This window comes from Schistocerca nitens, unplaced genomic scaffold, assembly GCF_023898315.1.
Source record: "Schistocerca nitens isolate TAMUIC-IGC-003100 unplaced genomic scaffold, iqSchNite1.1 HiC_scaffold_255, whole genome shotgun sequence".
NCBI lineage: Eukaryota > Metazoa > Arthropoda > Insecta > Orthoptera > Acrididae > Schistocerca > Schistocerca nitens.
In genome coordinates, this window is record NW_026045796.1 from 1 (window position 1) to 25213 (window position 25213).

General features: G+C 54.7%; 56 non-coding genes across 56 annotated transcripts; 44 read left to right on the forward strand and 12 right to left on the reverse strand.

Moving 5' to 3' along the window:
• Positions 1 to 523: 523 nt before the first annotated feature.
• Trnag-ucc (transfer RNA glycine (anticodon UCC)) lies at positions 524 to 595 on the reverse strand. The gene has a single exon. It is a non-coding gene; the product is annotated as a tRNA-Gly (tRNA).
• Positions 596 to 935: 340 nt separating this feature from the next.
• On the forward strand, positions 936 to 1006 carry Trnag-gcc (transfer RNA glycine (anticodon GCC)). The gene has a single exon. It is a non-coding gene; the product is annotated as a tRNA-Gly (tRNA).
• A 381-nt stretch (positions 1007 to 1387) lies between these two features.
• Trnam-cau (transfer RNA methionine (anticodon CAU)) lies at positions 1388 to 1460 on the forward strand. Its single transcript has one exon. It is a non-coding gene; the product is annotated as a tRNA-Met (tRNA).
• A 305-nt stretch (positions 1461 to 1765) lies between these two features.
• On the forward strand, positions 1766 to 1837 carry Trnae-uuc (transfer RNA glutamic acid (anticodon UUC)). Its single transcript has one exon. It is a non-coding gene; the product is annotated as a tRNA-Glu (tRNA).
• Positions 1838 to 2035: 198 nt separating this feature from the next.
• Trnai-aau (transfer RNA isoleucine (anticodon AAU)) lies at positions 2036 to 2109 on the forward strand. The gene has a single exon. It is a non-coding gene; the product is annotated as a tRNA-Ile (tRNA).
• Positions 2110 to 2711: 602 nt separating this feature from the next.
• Trnag-ucc (transfer RNA glycine (anticodon UCC)) lies at positions 2712 to 2783 on the reverse strand. Its single transcript has one exon. It is a non-coding gene; the product is annotated as a tRNA-Gly (tRNA).
• Positions 2784 to 3123: 340 nt separating this feature from the next.
• On the forward strand, positions 3124 to 3194 carry Trnag-gcc (transfer RNA glycine (anticodon GCC)). Its single transcript has one exon. It is a non-coding gene; the product is annotated as a tRNA-Gly (tRNA).
• Positions 3195 to 3574: 380 nt separating this feature from the next.
• Trnam-cau (transfer RNA methionine (anticodon CAU)) lies at positions 3575 to 3647 on the forward strand. Its single transcript has one exon. It is a non-coding gene; the product is annotated as a tRNA-Met (tRNA).
• A 305-nt stretch (positions 3648 to 3952) lies between these two features.
• On the forward strand, positions 3953 to 4023 carry Trnae-uuc (transfer RNA glutamic acid (anticodon UUC)). Its single transcript has one exon. It is a non-coding gene; the product is annotated as a tRNA-Glu (tRNA).
• A 198-nt stretch (positions 4024 to 4221) lies between these two features.
• On the forward strand, positions 4222 to 4295 carry Trnai-aau (transfer RNA isoleucine (anticodon AAU)). The gene has a single exon. It is a non-coding gene; the product is annotated as a tRNA-Ile (tRNA).
• Positions 4296 to 4897: 602 nt separating this feature from the next.
• Positions 4898 to 4969, reverse strand: Trnag-ucc (transfer RNA glycine (anticodon UCC)). Its single transcript has one exon. It is a non-coding gene; the product is annotated as a tRNA-Gly (tRNA).
• A 340-nt stretch (positions 4970 to 5309) lies between these two features.
• On the forward strand, positions 5310 to 5380 carry Trnag-gcc (transfer RNA glycine (anticodon GCC)). The gene has a single exon. It is a non-coding gene; the product is annotated as a tRNA-Gly (tRNA).
• A 381-nt stretch (positions 5381 to 5761) lies between these two features.
• Trnam-cau (transfer RNA methionine (anticodon CAU)) lies at positions 5762 to 5834 on the forward strand. Its single transcript has one exon. It is a non-coding gene; the product is annotated as a tRNA-Met (tRNA).
• A 305-nt stretch (positions 5835 to 6139) lies between these two features.
• Positions 6140 to 6211, forward strand: Trnae-uuc (transfer RNA glutamic acid (anticodon UUC)). Its single transcript has one exon. It is a non-coding gene; the product is annotated as a tRNA-Glu (tRNA).
• Positions 6212 to 6409: 198 nt separating this feature from the next.
• Trnai-aau (transfer RNA isoleucine (anticodon AAU)) lies at positions 6410 to 6483 on the forward strand. The gene has a single exon. It is a non-coding gene; the product is annotated as a tRNA-Ile (tRNA).
• Positions 6484 to 7085: 602 nt separating this feature from the next.
• Positions 7086 to 7157, reverse strand: Trnag-ucc (transfer RNA glycine (anticodon UCC)). The gene has a single exon. It is a non-coding gene; the product is annotated as a tRNA-Gly (tRNA).
• Positions 7158 to 7497: 340 nt separating this feature from the next.
• Positions 7498 to 7568, forward strand: Trnag-gcc (transfer RNA glycine (anticodon GCC)). Its single transcript has one exon. It is a non-coding gene; the product is annotated as a tRNA-Gly (tRNA).
• A 381-nt stretch (positions 7569 to 7949) lies between these two features.
• Positions 7950 to 8022, forward strand: Trnam-cau (transfer RNA methionine (anticodon CAU)). The gene has a single exon. It is a non-coding gene; the product is annotated as a tRNA-Met (tRNA).
• Positions 8023 to 8327: 305 nt separating this feature from the next.
• On the forward strand, positions 8328 to 8399 carry Trnae-uuc (transfer RNA glutamic acid (anticodon UUC)). Its single transcript has one exon. It is a non-coding gene; the product is annotated as a tRNA-Glu (tRNA).
• Positions 8400 to 8597: 198 nt separating this feature from the next.
• Positions 8598 to 8671, forward strand: Trnai-aau (transfer RNA isoleucine (anticodon AAU)). The gene has a single exon. It is a non-coding gene; the product is annotated as a tRNA-Ile (tRNA).
• A 602-nt stretch (positions 8672 to 9273) lies between these two features.
• On the reverse strand, positions 9274 to 9345 carry Trnag-ucc (transfer RNA glycine (anticodon UCC)). Its single transcript has one exon. It is a non-coding gene; the product is annotated as a tRNA-Gly (tRNA).
• A 340-nt stretch (positions 9346 to 9685) lies between these two features.
• On the forward strand, positions 9686 to 9756 carry Trnag-gcc (transfer RNA glycine (anticodon GCC)). Its single transcript has one exon. It is a non-coding gene; the product is annotated as a tRNA-Gly (tRNA).
• Positions 9757 to 10136: 380 nt separating this feature from the next.
• Positions 10137 to 10209, forward strand: Trnam-cau (transfer RNA methionine (anticodon CAU)). Its single transcript has one exon. It is a non-coding gene; the product is annotated as a tRNA-Met (tRNA).
• Positions 10210 to 10514: 305 nt separating this feature from the next.
• Trnae-uuc (transfer RNA glutamic acid (anticodon UUC)) lies at positions 10515 to 10586 on the forward strand. The gene has a single exon. It is a non-coding gene; the product is annotated as a tRNA-Glu (tRNA).
• Positions 10587 to 10784: 198 nt separating this feature from the next.
• Trnai-aau (transfer RNA isoleucine (anticodon AAU)) lies at positions 10785 to 10858 on the forward strand. The gene has a single exon. It is a non-coding gene; the product is annotated as a tRNA-Ile (tRNA).
• A 602-nt stretch (positions 10859 to 11460) lies between these two features.
• On the reverse strand, positions 11461 to 11532 carry Trnag-ucc (transfer RNA glycine (anticodon UCC)). Its single transcript has one exon. It is a non-coding gene; the product is annotated as a tRNA-Gly (tRNA).
• Positions 11533 to 11872: 340 nt separating this feature from the next.
• On the forward strand, positions 11873 to 11943 carry Trnag-gcc (transfer RNA glycine (anticodon GCC)). Its single transcript has one exon. It is a non-coding gene; the product is annotated as a tRNA-Gly (tRNA).
• A 380-nt stretch (positions 11944 to 12323) lies between these two features.
• On the forward strand, positions 12324 to 12396 carry Trnam-cau (transfer RNA methionine (anticodon CAU)). The gene has a single exon. It is a non-coding gene; the product is annotated as a tRNA-Met (tRNA).
• A 305-nt stretch (positions 12397 to 12701) lies between these two features.
• Trnae-uuc (transfer RNA glutamic acid (anticodon UUC)) lies at positions 12702 to 12773 on the forward strand. The gene has a single exon. It is a non-coding gene; the product is annotated as a tRNA-Glu (tRNA).
• Positions 12774 to 12971: 198 nt separating this feature from the next.
• Positions 12972 to 13045, forward strand: Trnai-aau (transfer RNA isoleucine (anticodon AAU)). Its single transcript has one exon. It is a non-coding gene; the product is annotated as a tRNA-Ile (tRNA).
• A 602-nt stretch (positions 13046 to 13647) lies between these two features.
• Positions 13648 to 13719, reverse strand: Trnag-ucc (transfer RNA glycine (anticodon UCC)). The gene has a single exon. It is a non-coding gene; the product is annotated as a tRNA-Gly (tRNA).
• A 340-nt stretch (positions 13720 to 14059) lies between these two features.
• On the forward strand, positions 14060 to 14130 carry Trnag-gcc (transfer RNA glycine (anticodon GCC)). The gene has a single exon. It is a non-coding gene; the product is annotated as a tRNA-Gly (tRNA).
• A 381-nt stretch (positions 14131 to 14511) lies between these two features.
• Positions 14512 to 14584, forward strand: Trnam-cau (transfer RNA methionine (anticodon CAU)). The gene has a single exon. It is a non-coding gene; the product is annotated as a tRNA-Met (tRNA).
• A 305-nt stretch (positions 14585 to 14889) lies between these two features.
• Positions 14890 to 14961, forward strand: Trnae-uuc (transfer RNA glutamic acid (anticodon UUC)). Its single transcript has one exon. It is a non-coding gene; the product is annotated as a tRNA-Glu (tRNA).
• A 198-nt stretch (positions 14962 to 15159) lies between these two features.
• Trnai-aau (transfer RNA isoleucine (anticodon AAU)) lies at positions 15160 to 15233 on the forward strand. Its single transcript has one exon. It is a non-coding gene; the product is annotated as a tRNA-Ile (tRNA).
• Positions 15234 to 15926: 693 nt separating this feature from the next.
• Positions 15927 to 15998, reverse strand: Trnag-ucc (transfer RNA glycine (anticodon UCC)). The gene has a single exon. It is a non-coding gene; the product is annotated as a tRNA-Gly (tRNA).
• A 340-nt stretch (positions 15999 to 16338) lies between these two features.
• Trnag-gcc (transfer RNA glycine (anticodon GCC)) lies at positions 16339 to 16409 on the forward strand. The gene has a single exon. It is a non-coding gene; the product is annotated as a tRNA-Gly (tRNA).
• A 381-nt stretch (positions 16410 to 16790) lies between these two features.
• On the forward strand, positions 16791 to 16863 carry Trnam-cau (transfer RNA methionine (anticodon CAU)). The gene has a single exon. It is a non-coding gene; the product is annotated as a tRNA-Met (tRNA).
• A 305-nt stretch (positions 16864 to 17168) lies between these two features.
• On the forward strand, positions 17169 to 17240 carry Trnae-uuc (transfer RNA glutamic acid (anticodon UUC)). The gene has a single exon. It is a non-coding gene; the product is annotated as a tRNA-Glu (tRNA).
• Positions 17241 to 17438: 198 nt separating this feature from the next.
• Positions 17439 to 17512, forward strand: Trnai-aau (transfer RNA isoleucine (anticodon AAU)). The gene has a single exon. It is a non-coding gene; the product is annotated as a tRNA-Ile (tRNA).
• Positions 17513 to 18185: 673 nt separating this feature from the next.
• Positions 18186 to 18257, reverse strand: Trnag-ucc (transfer RNA glycine (anticodon UCC)). The gene has a single exon. It is a non-coding gene; the product is annotated as a tRNA-Gly (tRNA).
• Positions 18258 to 18597: 340 nt separating this feature from the next.
• Positions 18598 to 18668, forward strand: Trnag-gcc (transfer RNA glycine (anticodon GCC)). Its single transcript has one exon. It is a non-coding gene; the product is annotated as a tRNA-Gly (tRNA).
• Positions 18669 to 19049: 381 nt separating this feature from the next.
• Trnam-cau (transfer RNA methionine (anticodon CAU)) lies at positions 19050 to 19122 on the forward strand. The gene has a single exon. It is a non-coding gene; the product is annotated as a tRNA-Met (tRNA).
• Positions 19123 to 19427: 305 nt separating this feature from the next.
• Positions 19428 to 19499, forward strand: Trnae-uuc (transfer RNA glutamic acid (anticodon UUC)). Its single transcript has one exon. It is a non-coding gene; the product is annotated as a tRNA-Glu (tRNA).
• Positions 19500 to 19697: 198 nt separating this feature from the next.
• On the forward strand, positions 19698 to 19771 carry Trnai-aau (transfer RNA isoleucine (anticodon AAU)). The gene has a single exon. It is a non-coding gene; the product is annotated as a tRNA-Ile (tRNA).
• Positions 19772 to 20465: 694 nt separating this feature from the next.
• Trnag-ucc (transfer RNA glycine (anticodon UCC)) lies at positions 20466 to 20537 on the reverse strand. Its single transcript has one exon. It is a non-coding gene; the product is annotated as a tRNA-Gly (tRNA).
• A 340-nt stretch (positions 20538 to 20877) lies between these two features.
• On the forward strand, positions 20878 to 20948 carry Trnag-gcc (transfer RNA glycine (anticodon GCC)). The gene has a single exon. It is a non-coding gene; the product is annotated as a tRNA-Gly (tRNA).
• Positions 20949 to 21329: 381 nt separating this feature from the next.
• Positions 21330 to 21402, forward strand: Trnam-cau (transfer RNA methionine (anticodon CAU)). The gene has a single exon. It is a non-coding gene; the product is annotated as a tRNA-Met (tRNA).
• Positions 21403 to 21707: 305 nt separating this feature from the next.
• On the forward strand, positions 21708 to 21779 carry Trnae-uuc (transfer RNA glutamic acid (anticodon UUC)). Its single transcript has one exon. It is a non-coding gene; the product is annotated as a tRNA-Glu (tRNA).
• Positions 21780 to 21977: 198 nt separating this feature from the next.
• On the forward strand, positions 21978 to 22051 carry Trnai-aau (transfer RNA isoleucine (anticodon AAU)). Its single transcript has one exon. It is a non-coding gene; the product is annotated as a tRNA-Ile (tRNA).
• Positions 22052 to 22775: 724 nt separating this feature from the next.
• Trnag-ucc (transfer RNA glycine (anticodon UCC)) lies at positions 22776 to 22847 on the reverse strand. The gene has a single exon. It is a non-coding gene; the product is annotated as a tRNA-Gly (tRNA).
• Positions 22848 to 23187: 340 nt separating this feature from the next.
• Trnag-gcc (transfer RNA glycine (anticodon GCC)) lies at positions 23188 to 23258 on the forward strand. The gene has a single exon. It is a non-coding gene; the product is annotated as a tRNA-Gly (tRNA).
• Positions 23259 to 23639: 381 nt separating this feature from the next.
• On the forward strand, positions 23640 to 23712 carry Trnam-cau (transfer RNA methionine (anticodon CAU)). Its single transcript has one exon. It is a non-coding gene; the product is annotated as a tRNA-Met (tRNA).
• A 305-nt stretch (positions 23713 to 24017) lies between these two features.
• Positions 24018 to 24089, forward strand: Trnae-uuc (transfer RNA glutamic acid (anticodon UUC)). The gene has a single exon. It is a non-coding gene; the product is annotated as a tRNA-Glu (tRNA).
• Positions 24090 to 24287: 198 nt separating this feature from the next.
• Trnai-aau (transfer RNA isoleucine (anticodon AAU)) lies at positions 24288 to 24361 on the forward strand. Its single transcript has one exon. It is a non-coding gene; the product is annotated as a tRNA-Ile (tRNA).
• A 602-nt stretch (positions 24362 to 24963) lies between these two features.
• Trnag-ucc (transfer RNA glycine (anticodon UCC)) lies at positions 24964 to 25035 on the reverse strand. Its single transcript has one exon. It is a non-coding gene; the product is annotated as a tRNA-Gly (tRNA).
• Between the last annotated feature and the right edge of the window lie 178 nt (positions 25036 to 25213).

The window sequence follows — 25213 nt, forward strand, 5'->3', positions numbered from 1 at the left end:
GGAAGTTGACAGAGGATCCGAACCCGACTTGTCGGGAAGCGCTACAGCATTCACTCGGCAATGGCCATAATATGTTGAATACACTGGTTCTCAACCGATAAAGAGAAGATGAAAGGAAATGTCCGATTGCCGATGCGTAACAACTTTGGCCCTTGTCGGTACTTGGGCGGGAGAGCGCATGGGGACACAGGGTACTGTTGGCAGTTTTACTTCCTATTTTTCTTTCTCCTTTGTTTTCGGAGCTACAGCCCGATTCGGTCAGGGAGACGCCACCGTGAAATGAACGGGCGTGCTGTGTGTACATCGCCTCGCCTCTCCTTACCTCTCTCAGTCGTTTCTCGTGCTTGTCGTTTTGATATAGGCCGATTGGAGAGCGTCAGCTCTCGCGTCAGCTGAGCAAAGTCGAGACAAGTCGAGACAGTCGAGACACACTATAGGCTGGTCTGCAGCGAGTAAGAGGGGGAAAAACATTAAGTTAAGGGCGCGTGGCGAAAGTACTCATACGTGACATTAAAAAGCCTGTTGCGGTGGCCGGGAATCGAACCCGGACCAACTGCTTGGAAGGCAACTATGCTGACCATTACACCACCACCGCACAAGCGAGCGCCCCGACGCCGCGCTGTGTCGGCTTCCCGCCTGTCGGCAGCGGCCGAAGGTGATCGTACCTGGCAGGCGCATTTCGAGGTAGGCTAGGGGAGCACATCCAGGCGCGTTCGGACAGCGTATCCGCGCACATTTCGCATCCTTGGCAAGAGTCGGCGCCGGCGACGCAAGAGTACGCAGAGGACCGCGTTCTGGCGGCATTTTTAAGCAGTACAGTGCAGGATTCAGCGTCTGCAGCATCTTCTCGACAGAATGCTACGGCGCTTGACGGCAGTCCCACTTTCCCTTGAGACATCTGCTCGGGAAGCAGCGTGCAGTTACTACCGGCCCGAGCATCGGTGGTTCAGTGGCAGAGTGCTCGCCTGCCACGCGGGCGGCCCGGGTTCGATTCCCGGCCGATGCATCATTTTGCTTTTCCCACGATAATGCTGCCGTGTGGCTTGCGCGCTTGAGATGCACGATCCACATGAATGTATAGCTGGATTCCCTTGAGAAGAACCGAGAACGCAGCACTCGCGGGTCCCCACTAGGACGCTCGCATGGTGTTCTACAGACTAGCGTCGGCCTGGCCTCACAAGTTGCTGTGTCCAGGTGCCTCCGAGGCACTGAACGTTAACGACAAGGAGTGCTGCCTATCGTTTGCAAAAGCTGCAGCAACACCGCAATCAACTGGGCTGGCAATGCACGTGTAGCAACAGAACACGTTATCCAGGAAGTACAGTGTCTTTACGTCTAACATTGGGTGTGGTACTTAGCCAGTTTCCAGGACAAGCGCTTCACCTGTGCCTCGGTAGCGCAGTAGGCAGCGCGTAAGTCTCATAATCTTAAGGTCGTGAGTTCGATCCTCACCCGGGGCATTTAATTTTCTGTGACTGATGGTGATGCTGTTGCTAGGGCACCAACTTATTTCTTGTTTGTTATCCACAACGTTTTCAACGCTTCAGCGGGAAAATGTTTACTCCCTGTTATTGCTACTTACAGCTTCCCTTTTCCTCTTCTCCTAGCACAGCATGAAGCCAAAAACATTGCTCTGAGACGTTTGAGGTGCGCGCCTTGCCAGTCAGTATGCGCAAAGACGCTCGCAAAGAGAGAAGGGCGCCGACGCGGGACACGACACGAAATGCTACAAGCGACCGTCCGATCCGCGTCAGGAACGCCCACATCCGGTGTGGTCTAGTGGCTAGGATACCTGGCTTTCACCCAGGAGGCCCGGGTTCGATTCCCGGTACCGGAACGGAACTTTTTCCACACGAATCGTGACAAGTTTGAGCTGTCCGAGCTGCCGTTTCCCGTCCTGCTCGCAATATATCTACTGTTTCGTGACCGTCAGCAGAGTATAGACGAGGGAAGCAGACATCCGACGACCATAGAAATGGTGTACGGCTTCATGCCATACGTTTGCAGCGTAGGGCTGAGCGAGCGCAACTGTCGAGGCCCGTTAGCTCAGTTGGTTAGAGCGTCGTGCTAATAACGCGAAGGTCGTGGGTTCGATCCCCCCACGGGCCACAACGCTTTTACTACCACGAAAAGGCAGCGCCGATTTCAGCTGGCGAGTGTGATGACCAAAACATCATCACCCTGCGTGGAAGTTGACAGAGGATCCGAACCCGACTTGTCGGGAAGCGCTACAGCATTCACTCGGCAATGGCCATAATATGTTGAATACACTGGTTCTCAACCGATAAAGAGAAGATGAAAGGAAATGTCCGATTGCCGATGCGTAACAACTTTGGCCCTTGTCGGTACTTGGGCGGGAGAGCGCATGGGGACACAGGGTACTGTTGGCAGTTTTACTTCCTATTTTTCTTTCTCCTTTGTTTTCGGAGCTACAGCCCGATTCGGTCAGGGAGACGCCACCGTGAAATGAACGGGCGTGCTGTGTGTACATCGCCTCGCCTCTCCTTACCTCTCTCAGTCGTTTCTCGTGCTTGTCGTTTTGATATAGGCCGATTGGAGAGCGTCAGCTCTCGCGTCAGCTGAGCAAAGTCGAGACAAGTCGAGACAGTCGAGACACACTATAGGCTGGTCTGCAGCGAGTAAGAGGGGGAAAAAACATTAAGTTAAGGGCGCGTGGCGAAAGTACTCATACGTGACATTAAAAGGCCTGTTGCGGTGGCCGGGAATCGAACCCGGACCAACTGCTTGGAAGGCAACTATGCTGACCATTACACCACCACCGCACAAGCGAGCGCCCCGACGCCGCGCTGTGTCGGCTTCCCGCCTGTCGGCAGCGGCCGAAGGTGATCGTACCTGGCAGGCGCATTTCGAGGTAGGCTAGGGGAGCACATCCAGGCGCGTTCGGACAGCGTATCCGCGCACATTTCGCATCCTTGGCAAGAGTCGGCGCCGGCGACGCAAGAGTACGCAGAGGACCGCGTTCTGGCGGCATTTTTAAGCAGTACAGTGCAGGATTCAGCGTCTGCAGCATCTTCTCGACAGAATGCTACGGCGCTTGACGGCAGTCCCACTTTCCCTTGAGACATCTGCTCGGGAAGCAGCGTGCAGTTACTACCGGCCCGAGCATCGGTGGTTCAGTGGTAGAATGCTCGCCTGCCACGCGGGCGGCCCGGGTTCGATTCCCGGCCGATGCATCATTTTGCTTTTCCCACGATAATGCTGCCGTGTGGCTTGCGCGCTTGAGATGCACGATCCACATGAATGTATAGCAGGATTCCCTTGAGAAGAACCGAGAACGCAGCACTCGCGGGTCCCCACTAGGACGCTCGCATGGTGTTCTACAGACTAGCGTCGGCCTGGCCTCGCAAGTTGCTGTGTCCAGGTGCCTCCGAGGCACTGAACGTTAACGACAAGGAGTGCTGCCTATCGTTTGCAAATCTGCAGCAACACCGCAATCAACTGGGCTGGCAATGCACGTGTAGCAACAGAACACGTTATCCAGGAAGTACAGTGTCTTTACGTCTAACATTGGGTGTGGTACTTACCCAGTTTCCAGGACAAGCGCTTCACCTGTGCCTCGGTAGCGCAGTAGGCAGCGCGTAAGTCTCATAATCTTAAGGTCGTGAGTTCGATCCTCACCCGGGGCATTTAATTTTCTGTGACTGATGGTGATGCTGTTGCTAGGGCACCAACTTATTTCTTGTTTTTTATCCACAACGTTTTCAACGCTTCAGCGGGAAAATGTTTACTCCCTGTTATTGCTACTTACAGCTTCCCTTTTCCTCTTCTCCTAGCACAGCATGAAGCCAAAAACATTGCTCTGAGACGTTTGAGGTGCGCGCCTTGCCAGTCAGTATGCGCAAAGACGCTCGCAAAGAGAGAAGGGCGCCGACGCGGGACACGACACGAAATGCTACAAGCGACCGTCCGATCCGCCGCAGGAACGCCCGCATCCGGTGTGGTCTAGTGGCTAGGATACCTGGCTTTCACCCAGGAGGCCCGGGTTCGATTCCGGTACCGGAACGGAACTTTTTCCACACGAATCGTGACAAGTTTGAGCTGTCCGAGCTGCCGTTTCCCGTCCTGCTCGCAATATATCTACTGTTTCGTGACCGTCAGCAGAGTATAGACGAGGGAAGCAGACATCCGACGACCATAGAAATGGTGTACGGCTTCATGCCATACGTTTGCAGCGTAGGGCTGAGCGAGTGCAACTGTCGAGGCCCGTTAGCTCAGTTGGTTAGAGCGTCGTGCTAATAACGCGAAGGTCGTGGGTTCGATCCCCCCACGGGCCACAACGCTTTTACTACCACGAAAAGGCAGCGCCGATTTCAGCTGGCGAGTGTGATGACCAAAACATCATCACCCTGCGTGGAAGTTGACAGAGGATCCGAACCCGACTTGTCGGGAAGCGCTACAGCATTCACTCGGCAATGGCCATAATATGTTGAATACACTGGTTCTCAACCGATAAAGAGAAGATGAAAGGAAATGTCCGATTGCCGATGCGTAACAACTTTGGCCCTTGTCGGTACTTGGGCGGGAGAGCGCATGGGGACACAGGGTACTGTTGGCAGTTTTACTTCCTATTTTTCTTTCTCCTTTGTTTTCGGAGCTACAGCCCGATTCGGTCAGGGAGACGCCACCGTGAAATGAACGGGCGTGCTGTGTGTACATCGCCTCGCCTCTCCTTACCTCTCTCAGTCGTTTCTCGTGCTTGTCGTTTTGATATAGGCCGATTGGAGAGCGTCAGCTCTCGCGTCAGCTGAGCAAAGTCGAGACAAGTCGAGACAGTCGAGACACACTATAGGCTGGTCTGCAGCGAGTAAGAGGGGGAAAAAACATTAAGTTAAGGGCGCGTGGCGAAAGTACTCATACGTGACATTAAAAAGCCTGTTGCGGTGGCCGGGAATCGAACCCGGACCAACTGCTTGGAAGGCAACTATGCTGACCATTACACCACCACCGCACAAGCGAGCGCCCCGACGCCGCGCTGTGTCGGCTTCCCGCCTGTCGGCAGCGGCCGAAGGTGATCGTACCTGGCAGGCGCATTTCGAGGTAGGCTAGGGGAGCACATCCAGGCGCGTTCGGACAGCGTATCCGCGCACATTTCGCATCCTTGGCAAGAGTCGGCGCCGGCGACGCAAGAGTACGCAGAGGACCGCGTTCTGGCGGCATTTTTAAGCAGTACAGTGCAGGATTCAGCGTCTGCAGCATCTTCTCGACAGAATGCTACGGCGCTTGACGGCAGTCCCACTTTCCCTTGAGACATCTGCTCGGGAAGCAGCGTGCAGTTACTACCGGCCCGAGCATCGGTGGTTCAGTGGCAGAGTGCTCGCCTGCCACGCGGGCGGCCCGGGTTCGATTCCCGGCCGATGCATCATTTTGCTTTTCCCACGATAATGCTGCCGTGTGGCTTGCGCGCTTGAGATGCACGATCCACATGAATGTATAGCTGGATTCCCTTGAGAAGAACCGAGAACGCAGCACTCGCGGGTCCCCACTAGGACGCTCGCATGGTGTTCTACAGACTAGCGTCGGCCTGGCCTCACAAGTTGCTGTGTCCAGGTGCCTCCGAGGCACTGAACGTTAACGACAAGGAGTGCTGCCTATCGTTTGCAAAAGCTGCAGCAACACCGCAATCAACTGGGCTGGCAATGCACGTGTAGCAACAGAACACGTTATCCAGGAAGTACAGTGTCTTTACGTCTAACATTGGGTGTGGTACTTAGCCAGTTTCCAGGACAAGCGCTTCACCTGTGCCTCGGTAGCGCAGTAGGCAGCGCGTAAGTCTCATAATCTTAAGGTCGTGAGTTCGATCCTCACCCGGGGCATTTAATTTTCTGTGACTGATGGTGATGCTGTTGCTAGGGCACCAACTTATTTCTTGTTTGTTATCCACAACGTTTTCAACGCTTCAGCGGGAAAATGTTTACTCCCTGTTATTGCTACTTACAGCTTCCCTTTTCCTCTTCTCCTAGCACAGCATGAAGCCAAAAACATTGCTCTGAGACGTTTGAGGTGCGCGCCTTGCCAGTCAGTATGCGCAAAGACGCTCGCAAAGAGAGAAGGGCGCCGACGCGGGACACGACACGAAATGCTACAAGCGACCGTCCGATCCGCGTCAGGAACGCCCACATCCGGTGTGGTCTAGTGGCTAGGATACCTGGCTTTCACCCAGGAGGCCCGGGTTCGATTCCCGGTACCGGAACGGAACTTTTTCCACACGAATCGTGACAAGTTTGAGCTGTCCGAGCTGCCGTTTCCCGTCCTGCTCGCAATATATCTACTGTTTCGTGACCGTCAGCAGAGTATAGACGAGGGAAGCAGACATCCGACGACCATAGAAATGGTGTACGGCTTCATGCCATACGTTTGCAGCGTAGGGCTGAGCGAGCGCAACTGTCGAGGCCCGTTAGCTCAGTTGGTTAGAGCGTCGTGCTAATAACGCGAAGGTCGTGGGTTCGATCCCCCCACGGGCCACAACGCTTTTACTACCACGAAAAGGCAGCGCCGATTTCAGCTGGCGAGTGTGATGACCAAAACATCATCACCCTGCGTGGAAGTTGACAGAGGATCCGAACCCGACTTGTCGGGAAGCGCTACAGCATTCACTCGGCAATGGCCATAATATGTTGAATACACTGGTTCTCAACCGATAAAGAGAAGATGAAAGGAAATGTCCGATTGCCGATGCGTAACAACTTTGGCCCTTGTCGGTACTTGGGCGGGAGAGCGCATGGGGACACAGGGTACTGTTGGCAGTTTTACTTCCTATTTTTCTTTCTCCTTTGTTTTCGGAGCTACAGCCCGATTCGGTCAGGGAGACGCCACCGTGAAATGAACGGGCGTGCTGTGTGTACATCGCCTCGCCTCTCCTTACCTCTCTCAGTCGTTTCTCGTGCTTGTCGTTTTGATATAGGCCGATTGGAGAGCGTCAGCTCTCGCGTCAGCTGAGCAAAGTCGAGACAAGTCGAGACAGTCGAGACACACTATAGGCTGGTCTGCAGCGAGTAAGAGGGGGAAAAAACATTAAGTTAAGGGCGCGTGGCGAAAGTACTCATACGTGACATTAAAAAGCCTGTTGCGGTGGCCGGGAATCGAACCCGGACCAACTGCTTGGAAGGCAACTATGCTGACCATTACACCACCACCGCACAAGCGAGCGCCCCGACGCCGCGCTGTGTCGGCTTCCCGCCTGTCGGCAGCGGCCGAAGGTGATCGTACCTGGCAGGCGCATTTCGAGGTAGGCTAGGGGAGCACATCCAGGCGCGTTCGGACAGCGTATCCGCGCACATTTCGCATCCTTGGCAAGAGTCGGCGCCGGCGACGCAAGAGTACGCAGAGGACCGCGTTCTGGCGGCATTTTTAAGCAGTACAGTGCAGGATTCAGCGTCTGCAGCATCTTCTCGACAGAATGCTACGGCGCTTGACGGCAGTCCCACTTTCCCTTGAGACATCTGCTCGGGAAGCAGCGTGCAGTTACTACCGGCCCGAGCATCGGTGGTTCAGTGGCAGAGTGCTCGCCTGCCACGCGGGCGGCCCGGGTTCGATTCCCGGCCGATGCATCATTTTGCTTTTCCCACGATAATGCTGCCGTGTGGCTTGCGCGCTTGAGATGCACGATCCACATGAATGTATAGCTGGATTCCCTTGAGAAGAACCGAGAACGCAGCACTCGCGGGTCCCCACTAGGACGCTCGCATGGTGTTCTACAGACTAGCGTCGGCCTGGCCTCACAAGTTGCTGTGTCCAGGTGCCTCCGAGGCACTGAACGTTAACGACAAGGAGTGCTGCCTATCGTTTGCAAAAGCTGCAGCAACACCGCAATCAACTGGGCTGGCAATGCACGTGTAGCAACAGAACACGTTATCCAGGAAGTACAGTGTCTTTACGTCTAACATTGGGTGTGGTACTTAGCCAGTTTCCAGGACAAGCGCTTCACCTGTGCCTCGGTAGCGCAGTAGGCAGCGCGTAAGTCTCATAATCTTAAGGTCGTGAGTTCGATCCTCACCCGGGGCATTTAATTTTCTGTGACTGATGGTGATGCTGTTGCTAGGGCACCAACTTATTTCTTGTTTGTTATCCACAACGTTTTCAACGCTTCAGCGGGAAAATGTTTACTCCCTGTTATTGCTACTTACAGCTTCCCTTTTCCTCTTCTCCTAGCACAGCATGAAGCCAAAAACATTGCTCTGAGACGTTTGAGGTGCGCGCCTTGCCAGTCAGTATGCGCAAAGACGCTCGCAAAGAGAGAAGGGCGCCGACGCGGGACACGACACGAAATGCTACAAGCGACCGTCCGATCCGCGTCAGGAACGCCCACATCCGGTGTGGTCTAGTGGCTAGGATACCTGGCTTTCACCCAGGAGGCCCGGGTTCGATTCCCGGTACCGGAACGGAACTTTTTCCACACGAATCGTGACAAGTTTGAGCTGTCCGAGCTGCCGTTTCCCGTCCTGCTCGCAATATATCTACTGTTTCGTGACCGTCAGCAGAGTATAGACGAGGGAAGCAGACATCCGACGACCATAGAAATGGTGTACGGCTTCATGCCATACGTTTGCAGCGTAGGGCTGAGCGAGTGCAACTGTCGAGGCCCGTTAGCTCAGTTGGTTAGAGCGTCGTGCTAATAACGCGAAGGTCGTGGGTTCGATCCCCCCACGGGCCACAACGCTTTTACTACCACGAAAAGGCAGCGCCGATTTCAGCTGGCGAGTGTGATGACCAAAACATCATCACCCTGCGTGGAAGTTGACAGAGGATCCGAACCCGACTTGTCGGGAAGCGCTACAGCATTCACTCGGCAATGGCCATAATATGTTGAATACACTGGTTCTCAACCGATAAAGAGAAGATGAAAGGAAATGTCCGATTGCCGATGCGTAACAACTTTGGCCCTTGTCGGTACTTGGGCGGGAGAGCGCATGGGGACACAGGGTACTGTTGGCAGTTTTACTTCCTATTTTTCTTTCTCCTTTGTTTTCGGAGCTACAGCCCGATTCGGTCAGGGAGACGCCACCGTGAAATGAACGGGCGTGCTGTGTGTACATCGCCTCGCCTCTCCTTACCTCTCTCAGTCGTTTCTCGTGCTTGTCGTTTTGATATAGGCCGATTGGAGAGCGTCAGCTCTCGCGTCAGCTGAGCAAAGTCGAGACAAGTCGAGACAGTCGAGACACACTATAGGCTGGTCTGCAGCGAGTAAGAGGGGGAAAAAACATTAAGTTAAGGGCGCGTGGCGAAAGTACTCATACGTGACATTAAAAAGCCTGTTGCGGTGGCCGGGAATCGAACCCGGACCAACTGCTTGGAAGGCAACTATGCTGACCATTACACCACCACCGCACAAGCGAGCGCCCCGACGCCGCGCTGTGTCGGCTTCCCGCCTGTCGGCAGCGGCCGAAGGTGATCGTACCTGGCAGGCGCATTTCGAGGTAGGCTAGGGGAGCACATCCAGGCGCGTTCGGACAGCGTATCCGCGCACATTTCGCATCCTTGGCAAGAGTCGGCGCCGGCGACGCAAGAGTACGCAGAGGACCGCGTTCTGGCGGCATTTTTAAGCAGTACAGTGCAGGATTCAGCGTCTGCAGCATCTTCTCGACAGAATGCTACGGCGCTTGACGGCAGTCCCACTTTCCCTTGAGACATCTGCTCGGGAAGCAGCGTGCAGTTACTACCGGCCCGAGCATCGGTGGTTCAGTGGTAGAATGCTCGCCTGCCACGCGGGCGGCCCGGGTTCGATTCCCGGCCGATGCATCATTTTGCTTTTCCCACGATAATGCTGCCGTGTGGCTTGCGCGCTTGAGATGCACGATCCACATGAATGTATAGCAGGATTCCCTTGAGAAGAACCGAGAACGCAGCACTCGCGGGTCCCCACTAGGACGCTCGCATGGTGTTCTACAGACTAGCGTCGGCCTGGCCTCGCAAGTTGCTGTGTCCAGGTGCCTCCGAGGCACTGAACGTTAACGACAAGGAGTGCTGCCTATCGTTTGCAAATCTGCAGCAACACCGCAATCAACTGGGCTGGCAATGCACGTGTAGCAACAGAACACGTTATCCAGGAAGTACAGTGTCTTTACGTCTAACATTGGGTGTGGTACTTAGCCAGTTTCCAGGACAAGCGCTTCACCTGTGCCTCGGTAGCGCAGTAGGCAGCGCGTAAGTCTCATAATCTTAAGGTCGTGAGTTCGATCCTCACCCGGGGCATTTAATTTTCTGTGACTGATGGTGATGCTGTTGCTAGGGCACCAACTTATTTCTTGTTTGTTATCCACAACGTTTTCAACGCTTCAGCGGGAAAATGTTTACTCCCTGTTATTGCTACTTACAGCTTCCCTTTTCCTCTTCTCCTAGCACAGCATGAAGCCAAAAACATTGCTCTGAGACGTTTGAGGTGCGCGCCTTGCCAGTCAGTATGCGCAAAGACGCTCGCAAAGAGAGAAGGGCGCCGACGCGGGACACGACACGAAATGCTACAAGCGACCGTCCGATCCGCGTCAGGAACGCCCACATCCGGTGTGGTCTAGTGGCTAGGATACCTGGCTTTCACCCAGGAGGCCCGGGTTCGATTCCCGGTACCGGAACGGAACTTTTTCCACACGAATCGTGACAAGTTTGAGCTGTCCGAGCTGCCGTTTCCCGTCCTGCTCGCAATATATCTACTGTTTCGTGACCGTCAGCAGAGTATAGACGAGGGAAGCAGACATCCGACGACCATAGAAATGGTGTACGGCTTCATGCCATACGTTTGCAGCGTAGGGCTGAGCGAGCGCAACTGTCGAGGCCCGTTAGCTCAGTTGGTTAGAGCGTCGTGCTAATAACGCGAAGGTCGTGGGTTCGATCCCCCCACGGGCCACAACGCTTTTACTACCACGAAAAGGCAGCGCCGATTTCAGCTGGCGAGTGTGATGACCAAAACATCATCACCCTGCGTGGAAGTTGACAGAGGATCCGAACCCGACTTGTCGGGAAGCGCTACAGCATTCACTCGGCAATGGCCATAATATGTTGAATACACTGGTTCTCAACCGATAAAGAGAAGATGAAAGGAAATGTCCGATTGCCGATGCGTAACAACTTTGGCCCTTGTCGGTACTTGGGCGGGAGAGCGCATGGGGACACAGGGTACTGTTGGCAGTTTTACTTCCTATTTTTCTTTCTCCTTTGTTTTCGGAGCTACAGCCCGATTCGGTCAGGGAGACGCCACCGTGAAATGAACGGGCGTGCTGTGTGTACATCGCCTCGCCTCTCCTTACCTCTCTCAGTCGTTTCTCGTGCTTGTCGTTTTGATATAGGCCGATTGGAGAGCGTCAGCTCTCGCGTCAGCTGAGCAAAGTCGAGACAAGTCGAGACAGTCGAGACACACTATAGGCTGGTCTGCAGCGAGTAAGAGGGGGAAAAAACATTAAGTTAAGGGCGCGTGGCGAAAGTACTCATACGTGACATTAAAAAGCCTGTTGCGGTGGCCGGGAATCGAACCCGGACCAACTGCTTGGAAGGCAACTATGCTGACCATTACACCACCACCGCACAAGCGAGCGCCCCGACGCCGCGCTGTGTCGGCTTCCCGCCTGTCGGCAGCGGCCGAAGGTGATCGTACCTGGCAGGCGCATTTCGAGGTAGGCTAGGGGAGCACATCCAGGCGCGTTCGGACAGCGTATCCGCGCACATTTCGCATCCTTGGCAAGAGTCGGCGCCGGCGACGCAAGAGTACGCAGAGGACCGCGTTCTGGCGGCATTTTTAAGCAGTACAGTGCAGGATTCAGCGTCTGCAGCATCTTCTCGACAGAATGCTACGGCGCTTGACGGCAGTCCCACTTTCCCTTGAGACATCTGCTCGGGAAGCAGCGTGCAGTTACTACCGGCCCGAGCATCGGTGGTTCAGTGGTAGAATGCTCGCCTGCCACGCGGGCGGCCCGGGTTCGATTCCCGGCCGATGCATCATTTTGCTTTTCCCACGATAATGCTGCCGTGTGGCTTGCGCGCTTGAGATGCACGATCCACATGAATGTATAGCAGGATTCCCTTGAGAAGAACCGAGAACGCAGCACTCGCGGGTCCCCACTAGGACGCTCGCATGGTGTTCTACAGACTAGCGTCGGCCTGGCCTCGCAAGTTGCTGTGTCCAGGTGCCTCCGAGGCACTGAACGTTAACGACAAGGAGTGCTGCCTATCGTTTGCAAATCTGCAGCAACACCGCAATCAACTGGGCTGGCAATGCACGTGTAGCAACAGAACACGTTATCCAGGAAGTACAGTGTCTTTACGTCTAACATTGGGTGTGGTACTTACCCAGTTTCCAGGACAAGCGCTTCACCTGTGCCTCGGTAGCGCAGTAGGCAGCGCGTAAGTCTCATAATCTTAAGGTCGTGAGTTCGATCCTCACCCGGGGCATTTAATTTTCTGTGACTGATGGTGATGCTGTTGCTAGGGCACCAACTTATTTCTTGTTTTTTATCCACAACGTTTTCAACGCTTCAGCGGGAAAATGTTTACTCCCTGTTATTGCTACTTACAGCTTCCCTTTTCCTCTTCTCCTAGCACAGCATGAAGCCAAAAACATTGCTCTGAGACGTTTGAGGTGCGCGCCTTGCCAGTCAGTATGCGCAAAGACGCTCGCAAAGAGAGAAGGGCGCCGACGCGGGACACGACACGAAATGCTACAAGCGACCGTCCGATCCGCCGCAGGAACGCCCGCATCCGGTGTGGTCTAGTGGCTAGGATACCTGGCTTTCACCCAGGAGGCCCGGGTTCGATTCCCGGTACCGGAACGGAACTTTTTCCACACGAATCGTGACAAGTTTGAGCTGTCCGAGCTGCCGTTTCCCGTCCTGCTCGCAATATATCTACTGTTTCGTGACCGTCAGCAGAGTATAGACGAGGGAAGCAGACATCCGACGACCATAGAAATGGTGTACGGCTTCATGCCATACGTTTGCAGCGTAGGGCTGAGCGAGTGCAACTGTCGAGGCCCGTTAGCTCAGTTGGTTAGAGCGTCGTGCTAATAACGCGAAGGTCGTGGGTTCGATCCCCCCACGGGCCACAACGCTTTTACTACCACGAAAAGGCAGCGCCGATTTCAGCTGGCGAGTGTGATGACCAAAACATCATCACCCTGCGTGGAAGTTGACAGAGGATCCGAACCCGACTTGTCGGGAAGCGCTACAGCATTCACTCGGCAATGGCCATAATATGTTGAATACACTGGTTCTCAACCGATAAAGAGAAGATGAAAGGAAATGTCCGATTGCCGATGCGTAACAACTTTGGCCCTTGTCGGTACTTGGGCGGGAGAGCGCATGGGGACACAGGGTACTGTTGGCAGTTTTACTTCCTATTTTTCTTTCTCCTTTGTTTTCGGAGCTACAGCCCGATTCGGTCAGGGAGACGCCACCGTGAAATGAACGGGCGTGCTGTGTGTACATCGCCTCGCCTCTCCTTACCTCTCTCAGTCGTTTCTCGTGCTTGTCGTTTTGATATAGGCCGATTGGAGAGCGTCAGCTCTCGCGTCAGCTGAGCAAAGTCGAGACAAGTCGAGACAGTCGAGACACACTATAGGCTGGTCTGCAGCGAGTAAGAGGGGGAAAAAACATTAAGTTAAGGGCGCGTGGCGAAAGTACTCATACGTGACATTAAAAAGCCTGTTGCGGTGGCCGGGAATCGAACCCGGACCAACTGCTTGGAAGGCAACTATGCTGACCATTACACCACCACCGCACAAGCGAGCGCCCCGACGCCGCGCTGTGTCGGCTTCCCGCCTGTCGGCAGCGGCCGAAGGTGATCGTACCTGGCAGGCGCATTTCGAGGTAGGCTAGGGGAGCACATCCAGGCGCGTTCGGACAGCGTATCCGCGCACATTTCGCATCCTTGGCAAGAGTCGGCGCCGGCGACGCAAGAGTACGCAGAGGACCGCGTTCTGGCGGCATTTTTAAGCAGTACAGTGCAGGATTCAGCGTCTGCAGCATCTTCTCGACAGAATGCTACGGCGCTTGACGGCAGTCCCACTTTCCCTTGAGACATCTGCTCGGGAAGCAGCGTGCAGTTGCTACCGGCCCGAGCATCGGTGGTTCAGTGGCAGAGTGCTCGCCTGCCACGCGGGCGGCCCGGGTTCGATTCCCGGCCGATGCATCATTTTGCTTTTCCCACGATAATGCTGCCGTGTGGCTTGCGCGCTTGAGATGCACGATCCACATGAATGTATAGCTGGATTCCCTTGAGAAGAACCGAGAACGCAGCACTCGCGGGTCCCCACTAGGACGCTCGCATGGTGTTCTACAGACTAGCGTCGGCCTGGCCTCACAAGTTGCTGTGTCCAGGTGCCTCCGAGGCACTGAACGTTAACGACAAGGAGTGCTGCCTATCGTTTGCAAAAGCTGCAGCAACACCGCAATCAACTGGGCTGGCAATGCACGTGTAGCAACAGAACACGTTATCCAGGAAGTACAGTGTCTTTACGTCTAACATTGGGTGTGGTACTTAGCCAGTTTCCAGGACAAGCGCTTCACCTGTGCCTCGGTAGCGCAGTAGGCAGCGCGTAAGTCTCATAATCTTAAGGTCGTGAGTTCGATCCTCACCCGGGGCATTTAATTTTCTGTGACTGATGGTGATGCTGTTGCTAGGGCACCAACTTATTTCTTGTTTGTTATCCACAACGTTTTCAACGCTTCAGCGGGAAAATGTTTACTCCCTGTTATTGCTACTTACAGCTTCCCTTTTCCTCTTCTCCTAGCACAGCATGAAGCCAAAAACATTGCTCTGAGACGTTTGAGGTGCGCGCCTTGCCAGTCAGTATGCGCAAAGACGCTCGCAAAGAGAGAAGGGCGCCGACGCGGGACACGACACGAAATGCTACAAGCGACCGTCCGATCCGCGTCAGGAACGCCCACATCCGGTGTGGTCTAGTGGCTAGGATACCTGGCTTTCACCCAGGAGGCCCGGGTTCGATTCCCGGTACCGGAACGGAACTTTTTCCACACGAATCGTGACAAGTTTGAGCTGTCCGAGCTGCCGTTTCCTGTCCTGCTCGCAATATATCTACTGTTTCGTGACCGTCAGCAGAGTATAGACGAGGGAAGCAGACATCCGACGACCATAGAAATGGTGTACGGCTTCATGCCATACGTTTGCAGCGTAGGGCTGAGCGAGCGCAACTGTCGAGGCCCGTTAGCTCAGTTGGTTAGAGCGTCGTGCTAATAACGCGAAGGTCGTGGGTTCGATCCCCCCACGGGCCACAACGCTTTTACTACCACGAAAAGGCAGCGCCGATTTCAGCTGGCGAGTGTGATGACCAAAAGATCATCACCCTGCGTGGAAGTTGACAGAGGATCCGAACCCGACTTGTCGGGAAGCGCTACAGCATTCACTCGGCAATGGCCATAATACGTTGAATACACTGGTTCTCAACCGATAAAGAGAAGATGAAAGGAAATGTCCGATTGCCGATGCGTAACAACTTTGGCCCTTGTCGGTACTTGGGCGGGAGAGCGCATGGGGACACAGGGTACTGTTGGCAGTTTTACTTCCTATTTTTCTTTCTCCTTTGTTTTCGGAGCTACAGCCCGGTTCGGTCAGGGAGACGCCACCGTGAAATGAACGGGCGTGCTGTGTGTACATCGCCCCGCCTCTCCTTACCTCTCTCAGTCGTTTCTCGTGCTTGTCGTTTTGATATAGGCCGATTGGAGAGCGTCAGCTCTCGCGTCAGCTGAGCAAAGTCGAGACAAGTCGAGACAAGTCGAGACAAGTCGAGACAAGTCGAGACAAGTCGAGACAAGTCGAGACAAGTCGAGACAAGTCGAGACAAGTCGAGACAAGTCGAGACAAGTCGAGACACACTATAGGCTGGTCTGCAGCGAGTAAGAGGGGGAAAAAACATTAAGTTAAGGGCGCGTGGCGAAAGTACTCATACGTGACATTAAAAAGCCTGTTGCGGTGGCCGGGAATCGAACCCGGACCAACTGCTTGGAAGACAACTATGCTGACCATTACACCACCACCGCACAAGCGAGCGCCCCGACGCCGCGCTGTGTCGGCTTCCCGCCTGTCGGCAGCGGCCGAAGGTGATCGTACCTGGCAGGCGCATTTCGAGGTAGGCTAGGGGAGCACATCCAGGCGCGTTCGGACAGCGTATCCGCGCACATTTCGCATCCTTGGCAAGAGTCGGCGCCGGCGACGCAAGAGTACGCAGAGGACCGCGTTCTGGCGGCATTTTTAAGCAGTACAGTGCAGGATTCAGCGTCTGCAGCATCTTCTCGACAGAATGCTACGGCGCTTGACGGCAGTCCCACTTTCCCTTGAGACATCTGCTCGGGAAGCAGCGTGCAGTTACTACCGGCCCGAGCATCGGTGGTTCAGTGGCAGAGTGCTCGCCTGCCACGCGGGCGGCCCGGGTTCGATTCCCGGCCGATGCATCATTTTGCTTTTCCCACGATAATGCTGCCGTGTGGCTTGCGCGCTTGAGATGCACGATCCACATGAATGTATAGCTGGATTCCCTTGAGAAGAACCGAGAACGCAGCACTCGCGGGTCCCCACTAGGACGCTCGCATGGTGTTCTACAGACTAGCGTCGGCCTGGCCTCACAAGTTGCTGTGTCCAGGTGCCTCCGAGGCACTGAACGTTAACGACAAGGAGTGCTGCCTATCGTTTGCAAAAGCTGCAGCAACACCGCAATCAACTGGGCTGGCAATGCACGTGTAGCAACAGAACACGTTATCCAGGAAGTACAGTGTCTTTACGTCTAACATTGGGTGTGGTACTTAGCCAGTTTCCAGGACAAGCGCTTCACCTGTGCCTCGGTAGCGCAGTAGGCAGCGCGTAAGTCTCATAATCTTAAGGTCGTGAGTTCGATCCTCACCCGGGGCATTTAATTTTCTGTGACTGATGGTGATGCTGTTGCTAGGGCACCAACTTATTTCTTGTTTGTTATCCACAACGTTTTCAACGCTTCAGCGGGAAAATGTTTACTCCCTGTTATTGCTACTTACAGCTTCCCTTTTCCTCTTCTCCTAGCACAGCATGAAGCCAAAAACATTGCTCTGAGACGTTTGAGGTGCGCGCCTTGCCAGTCAGTATGCGCAAAGACGCTCGCAAAGAGAGAAGGGCGCCGACGCGGGACACGACACGAAATGCTACAAGCGACCGTCCGATCCGCGTCAGGAACGCCCACATCCGGTGTGGTCTAGTGGCTAGGATACCTGGCTTTCACCCAGGAGGCCCGGGTTCGATTCCCGGTACCGGAACGGAACTTTTTCCACACGAATCGTGACAAGTTTGAGCTGTCCGAGCTGCCGTTTCCCGTCCTGCTCGCAATATATCTACTGTTTCGTGACCGTCAGCAGAGTATAGACGAGGGAAGCAGACATCCGACGACCATAGAAATGGTGTACGGCTTCATGCCATACGTTTGCAGCGTAGGGCTGAGCGAGCGCAACTGTCGAGGCCCGTTAGCTCAGTTGGTTAGAGCGTCGTGCTAATAACGCGAAGGTCGTGGGTTCGATCCCCCCACGGGCCACAACGCTTTTACTACCACGAAAAGGCAGCGCCGATTTCAGCTGGCGAGTGTGATGACCAAAACATCATCACCCTGCGTGGAAGTTGACAGAGGATCCGAACCCGACTTGTCGGGAAGCGCTACAGCATTCACTCGGCAATGGCCATAATATGTTGAATACACTGGTTCTCAACCGATAAAGAGAAGATGAAAGGAAATGTCCGATTGCCGATGCGTAACAGCTTTGGCCCTTGTCGGTACTTGGGCGGGAGAGCGCATGGGGACACAGGGTACTGTTGGCAGTTTTACTTCCTATTTTTCTTTCTCCTTTGTTTTCGGAGCTACAGCCCGATTCGGTCAGGGAGACGCCACCGTGAAATGAACGGGCGTGCTGTGTGTACATCGCCCCGCCTCTCCTTACCTCTCTCAGTTGTTTCTCGTGCTTGTCGTTTTGATATAGGCCGATTGGAGAGCGTCAGCTCTCGCGTCAGCTGAGCAAAGTCGAGACAAGTCGAGACAAGTCGAGACAAGTCGAGACAAGTCGAGACAAGTCGAGACAAGTCGAGACAAGTCGAGACAAGTCGAGACAAGTCGAGACACACTATAGGCTGGTCTGCAGCGAGTAAGAGGGGGAAAAAACATTAAGTTAAGGGCGCGTGGCGAAAGTACTCATACGTGACATTAAAAAGCCTGTTGCGGTGGCCGGGAATCGAACCCGGACCAACTGCTTGGAAGGCAACTATGCTGACCATTACACCACCACCGCACAAGCGAGCGCCCCGACGCCGCGCTGTGTCGGCTTCCCGCCTGTCGGCAGCGGCCGAAGGTGATCGTACCTGGCAGGCGCATTTCGAGGTAGGCTAGGGGAGCACATCCAGGCGCGTTCGGACAGCGTATCCGCGCACATTTCGCATCCTTGGCAAGAGTCGGCGCCGGCGACGCAAGAGTACGCAGAGGACCGCGTTCTGGCGGCATTTTTAAGCAGTACAGTGCAGGATTCAGCGTCTGCAGCATCTTCTCGACAGAATGCTACGGCGCTTGACGGCAGTCCCACTTTCCCTTGAGACATCTGCTCGGGAAGCAGCGTGCAGTTACTACCGGCCCGAGCATCGGTGGTTCAGTGGCAGAGTGCTCGCCTGCCACGCGGGCGGCCCGGGTTCGATTCCCGGCCGATGCATCATTTTGCTTTTCCCACGATAATGCTGCCGTGTGGCTTGCGCGCTTGAGATGCACGATCCACATGAATGTATAGCTGGATTCCCTTGAGAAGAACCGAGAACGCAGCACTCGCGGGTCCCCACTAGGACGCTCGCATGGTGTTCTACAGACTAGCGTCGGCCTGGCCTCACAAGTTGCTGTGTCCAGGTGCCTCCGAGGCACTGAACGTTAACGACAAGGAGTGCTGCCTATCGTTTGCAAAAGCTGCAGCAACACCGCAATCAACTGGGCTGGCAATGCACGTGTAGCAACAGAACACGTTATCCAGGAAGTACAGTGTCTTTACGTCTAACATTGGGTGTGGTACTTAGCCAGTTTCCAGGACAAGCGCTTCACCTGTGCCTCGGTAGCGCAGTAGGCAGCGCGTAAGTCTCATAATCTTAAGGTCGTGAGTTCGATCCTCACCCGGGGCATTTAATTTTCTGTGACTGATGGTGATGCTGTTGCTAGGGCACCAACTTATTTCTTGTTTGTTATCCACAACGTTTTCAACGCTTCAGCGGGAAAATGTTTACTCCCTGTTATTGCTACTTACAGCTTCCCTTTTCCTCTTCTCCTAGCACAGCATGAAGCCAAAAACATTGCTCTGAGACGTTTGAGGTGCGCGCCTTGCCAGTCAGTATGCGCAAAGACGCTCGCAAAGAGAGAAGGGCGCCGACGCGGGACACGACACGAAATGCTACAAGCGACCGTCCGATCCGCGTCAGGAACGCCCACATCCGGTGTGGTCTAGTGGCTAGGATACCTGGCTTTCACCCAGGAGGCCCGGGTTCGATTCCCGGTACCGGAACGGAACTTTTTCCACACGAATCGTGACAAGTTTGAGCTGTCCGAGCTGCCGTTTCCTGTCCTGCTCGCAATATATCTACTGTTTCGTGACCGTCAGCAGAGTATAGACGAGGGAAGCAGACATCCGACGACCATAGAAATGGTGTACGGCTTCATGCCATACGTTTGCAGCGTAGGGCTGAGCGAGCGCAACTGTCGAGGCCCGTTAGCTCAGTTGGTTAGAGCGTCGTGCTAATAACGCGAAGGTCGTGGGTTCGATCCCCCCACGGGCCACAACGCTTTTACTACCACGAAAAGGCAGCGCCGATTTCAGCTGGCGAGTGTGATGACCAAAAGATCATCACCCTGCGTGGAAGTTGACAGAGGATCCGAACCCGACTTGTCGGGAAGCGCTACAGCATTCACTCGGCAATGGCCATAATACGTTGAATACACTGGTTCTCAACCGATAAAGAGAAGATGAAAGGAAATGTCCGATTGCCGATGCGTAACAACTTTGGCCCTTGTCGGTACTTGGGCGGGAGAGCGCATGGGGACACAGGGTACTGTTGGCAGTTTTACTTCCTATTTTTCTTTCTCCTTTGTTTTCGGAGCTACAGCCCGGTTCGGTCAGGGAGACGCCACCGTGAAATGAACGGGCGTGCTGTGTGTACATCGCCCCGCCTCTCCTTACCTCTCTCAGTCGTTTCTCGTGCTTGTCGTTTTGATATAGGCCGATTGGAGAGCGTCAGCTCTCGCGTCAGCTGAGCAAAGTCGAGACAAGTCGAGACAAGTCGAGACAAGTCGAGACAAGTCGAGACAAGTCGAGACAAGTCGAGACAAGTCGAGACAAGTCGAGACAAGTCGAGACAAGTCGAGACAAGTCGAGACACACTATAGGCTGGTCTGCAGCGAGTAAGAGGGGGGAAAAAACATTAAGTTAAGGGCGCGTGGCGAAAGTACTCATACGTGACATTAAAAAGCCTGTTGCGGTGGCCGGGAATCGAACCCGGACCAACTGCTTGGAAGGCAACTATGCTGACCATTACACCACCACCGCACAAGCGAGCGCCCCGACGCCGCGCTGTGTCGGCTTCCCGCCTGTCGGCAGCGGCCGAAGGTGATCGTACCTGGCAGGCGCATTTCGAGGTAGGCTAGGGGAGCACATCCAGGCGCGTTCGGACAGCGTATCCGCGCACATTTCGCATCCTTGGCAAGAGTCGGCGCCGGCGACGCAAGAGTACGCAGAGGACCGCGTTCTGGCGGCATTTTTAAGCAGTACAGTGCAGGATTCAGCGTCTGCAGCATCTTCTCGACAGAATGCTACGGCGCTTGACGGCAGTCCCACTTTCCCTTGAGACATCTGCTCGGGAAGCAGCGTGCAGTTACTACCGGCCCGAGCATCGGTGGTTCAGTGGCAGAGTGCTCGCCTGCCACGCGGGCGGCCCGGGTTCGATTCCCGGCCGATGCATCATTTTGCTTTTCCCACGATAATGCTGCCGTGTGGCTTGCGCGCTTGAGATGCACGATCCACATGAATGTATAGCTGGATTCCCTTGAGAAGAACCGAGAACGCAGCACTCGCGGGTCCCCACTAGGACGCTCGCATGGTGTTCTACAGACTAGCGTCGGCCTGGCCTCACAAGTTGCTGTGTCCAGGTGCCTCCGAGGCACTGAACGTTAACGACAAGGAGTGCTGCCTATCGTTTGCAAAAGCTGCAGCAACACCGCAATCAACTGGGCTGGCAATGCACGTGTAGCAACAGAACACGTTATCCAGGAAGTACAGTGTCTTTACGTCTAACATTGGGTGTGGTACTTAGCCAGTTTCCAGGACAAGCGCTTCACCTGTGCCTCGGTAGCGCAGTAGGCAGCGCGTAAGTCTCATAATCTTAAGGTCGTGAGTTCGATCCTCACCCGGGGCATTTAATTTTCTGTGACTGATGGTGATGCTGTTGCTAGGGCACCAACTTATTTCTTGTTTGTTATCCACAACGTTTTCAACGCTTCAGCGGGAAAATGTTTACTCCCTGTTATTGCTACTTACAGCTTCCCTTTTCCTCTTCTCCTAGCACAGCATGAAGCCAAAAACATTGCTCTGAGACGTTTGAGGTGCGCGCCTTGCCAGTCAGTATGCGCAAAGACGCTCGCAAAGAGAGAAGGGCGCCGACGCGGGACACGACACGAAATGCTACAAGCGACCGTCCGATCCGCGTCAGGAACGCCCACATCCGGTGTGGTCTAGTGGCTAGGATACCTGGCTTTCACCCAGGAGGCCCGGGTTCGATTCCCGGTACCGGAACGGAACTTTTTCCACACGAATCGTGACAAGTTTGAGCTGTCCGAGCTGCCGTTTCCTGTCCTGCTCGCAATATATCTACTGTTTCGTGACCGTCAGCAGAGTATAGACGAGGGAAGCAGACATCCGACGACCATAGAAATGGTGTACGGCTTCATGCCATACGTTTGCAGCGTAGGGCTGAGCGAGCGCAACTGTCGAGGCCCGTTAGCTCAGTTGGTTAGAGCGTCGTGCTAATAACGCGAAGGTCGTGGGTTCGATCCCCCCACGGGCCACAACGCTTTTACTACCACGAAAAGGCAGCGCCGATTTCAGCTGGCGAGTGTGATGACCAAAAGATCATCACCCTGCGTGGAAGTTGACAGAGGATCCGAACCCGACTTGTCGGGAAGCGCTACAGCATTCACTCGGCAATGGCCATAATACGTTGAATACACTGGTTCTCAACCGATAAAGAGAAGATGAAAGGAAATGTCCGATTGCCGATGCGTAACAACTTTGGCCCTTGTCGGTACTTGGGCGGGAGAGCGCATGGGGACACAGGGTACTGTTGGCAGTTTTACTTCCTATTTTTCTTTCTCCTTTGTTTTCGGAGCTACAGCCCGGTTCGGTCAGGGAGACGCCACCGTGAAATGAACGGGCGTGCTGTGTGTACATCGCCCCGCCTCTCCTTACCTCTCTCAGTCGTTTCTCGTGCTTGTCGTTTTGATATAGGCCGATTGGAGAGCGTCAGCTCTCGCGTCAGCTGAGCAAAGTCGAGACAAGTCGAGACAAGTCGAGACAAGTCGAGACAAGTCGAGACAAGTCGAGACAAGTCGAGACAAGTCGAGACAAGTCGAGACAAGTCGAGACAAGTCGAGACAAGTCGAGACAAGTCGAGACAAGTCGAGACAAGTCGAGACACACTATAGGCTGGTCTGCAGCGAGTAAGAGGGGGGAAAAAACATTAAGTTAAGGGCGCGTGGCGAAAGTACTCATACGTGACATTAAAAAGCCTGTTGCGGTGGCCGGGAATCGAACCCGGACCAACTGCTTGGAAGGCAACTATGCTGACCATTACACCACCACCGCACAAGCGAGCGCCCCGACGCCGCGCTGTGTCGGCTTCCCGCCTGTCGGCAGCGGCCGAAGGTGATCGTACCTGGCAGGCGCATTTCGAGGTAGGCTAGGGGAGCACATCCAGGCGCGTTCGGACAGCGTATCCGCGCACATTTCGCATCCTTGGCAAGAGTCGGCGCCGGCGACGCAAGAGTACGCAGAGGACCGCGTTCTGGCGGCATTTTTAAGCAGTACAGTGCAGGATTCAGCGTCTGCAGCATCTTCTCGACAGAATGCTACGGCGCTTGACGGCAGTCCCACTTTCCCTTGAGACATCTGCTCGGGAAGCAGCGTGCAGTTACTACCGGCCCGAGCATCGGTGGTTCAGTGGCAGAGTGCTCGCCTGCCACGCGGGCGGCCCGGGTTCGATTCCCGGCCGATGCATCATTTTGCTTTTCCCACGATAATGCTGCCGTGTGGCTTGCGCGCTTGAGATGCACGATCCACATGAATGTATAGCTGGATTCCCTTGAGAAGAACCGAGAACGCAGCACTCGCGGGTCCCCACTAGGACGCTCGCATGGTGTTCTACAGACTAGCGTCGGCCTGGCCTCACAAGTTGCTGTGTCCAGGTGCCTCCGAGGCACTGAACGTTAACGACAAGGAGTGCTGCCTATCGTTTGCAAAAGCTGCAGCAACACCGCAATCAACTGGGCTGGCAATGCACGTGTAGCAACAGAACACGTTATCCAGGAAGTACAGTGTCTTTACGTCTAACATTGGGTGTGGTACTTAGCCAGTTTCCAGGACAAGCGCTTCACCTGTGCCTCGGTAGCGCAGTAGGCAGCGCGTAAGTCTCATAATCTTAAGGTCGTGAGTTCGATCCTCACCCGGGGCATTTAATTTTCTGTGACTGATGGTGATGCTGTTGCTAGGGCACCAACTTATTTCTTGTTTGTTATCCACAACGTTTTCAACGCTTCAGCGGGAAAATGTTTACTCCCTGTTATTGCTACTTACAGCTTCCCTTTTCCTCTTCTCCTAGCACAGCATGAAGCCAAAAACATTGCTCTGAGACGTTTGAGGTGCGCGCCTTGCCAGTCAGTATGCGCAAAGACGCTCGCAAAGAGAGAAGGGCGCCGACGCGGGACACGACACGAAATGCTACAAGCGACCGTCCGATCCGCGTCAGGAACGCCCACATCCGGTGTGGTCTAGTGGCTAGGATACCTGGCTTTCACCCAGGAGGCCCGGGTTCGATTCCCGGTACCGGAACGGAACTTTTTCCACACGAATCGTGACAAGTTTGAGCTGTCCGAGCTGCCGTTTCCCGTCCTGCTCGCAATATATCTACTGTTTCGTGACCGTCAGCAGAGTATAGACGAGGGAAGCAGACATCCGACGACCATAGAAATGGTGTACGGCTTCATGCCATACGTTTGCAGCGTAGGGCTGAGCGAGCGCAACTGTCGAGGCCCGTTAGCTCAGTTGGTTAGAGCGTCGTGCTAATAACGCGAAGGTCGTGGGTTCGATCCCCCCACGGGCCACAACGCTTTTACTACCACGAAAAGGCAGCGCCGATTTCAGCTGGCGAGTGTGATGACCAAAACATCATCACCCTGCGTGGAAGTTGACAGAGGATCCGAACCCGACTTGTCGGGAAGCGCTACAGCATTCACTCGGCAATGGCCATAATATGTTGAATACACTGGTTCTCAACCGATAAAGAGAAGATGAAAGGAAATGTCCGATTGCCGATGCGTAACAGCTTTGGCCCTTGTCGGTACTTGGGCGGGAGAGCGCATGGGGACACAGGGTACTGTTGGCAGTTTTACTTCCTATTTTTCTTTCTCCTTTGTTTTCGGAGCTACAGCCCGATTCGGTCAGGGAGACGCCACCGTGAAATGAACGGGCGTGCTGTGTGTACATCGCCTCGCCTCTCCTTACCTCTCTCAGTCGTTTCTCGTGCTTGTCGTTTTGATATAGGCCGATTGGAGAGCGTCAGCTCTCGCGTCAGCTGAGCAAAGTCGAGACAAGTCGAGACAGTCGAGACACACTATAGGCTGGTCTGCAGCGAGTAAGAGGGGGAAAAAACATTAAGTTAAGGGCGCGTGGCGAAAGTACTCATACGTGACATTAAAAAGCCTGTTGCGGTGGCCGGGAATCGAACCCGGACCAACTGCTTGGAAGGCAACTATGCTGACCATTACACCACCACCGCACAAGCGAGCGCCCCGACGCCGCGCTGTGTCGGCTTCCCGCCTGTCGGCAGCGGCCGAAGGTGATCGTACCTGGCAGGCGCATTTCGAGGTAGGCTAGGGGAGCACATCCAGGCGCGTTCGGACAGCGTATCCGCGCACATTTCGCATCCTTGGCAAGAGTCGGCGCCGGCGACGCAA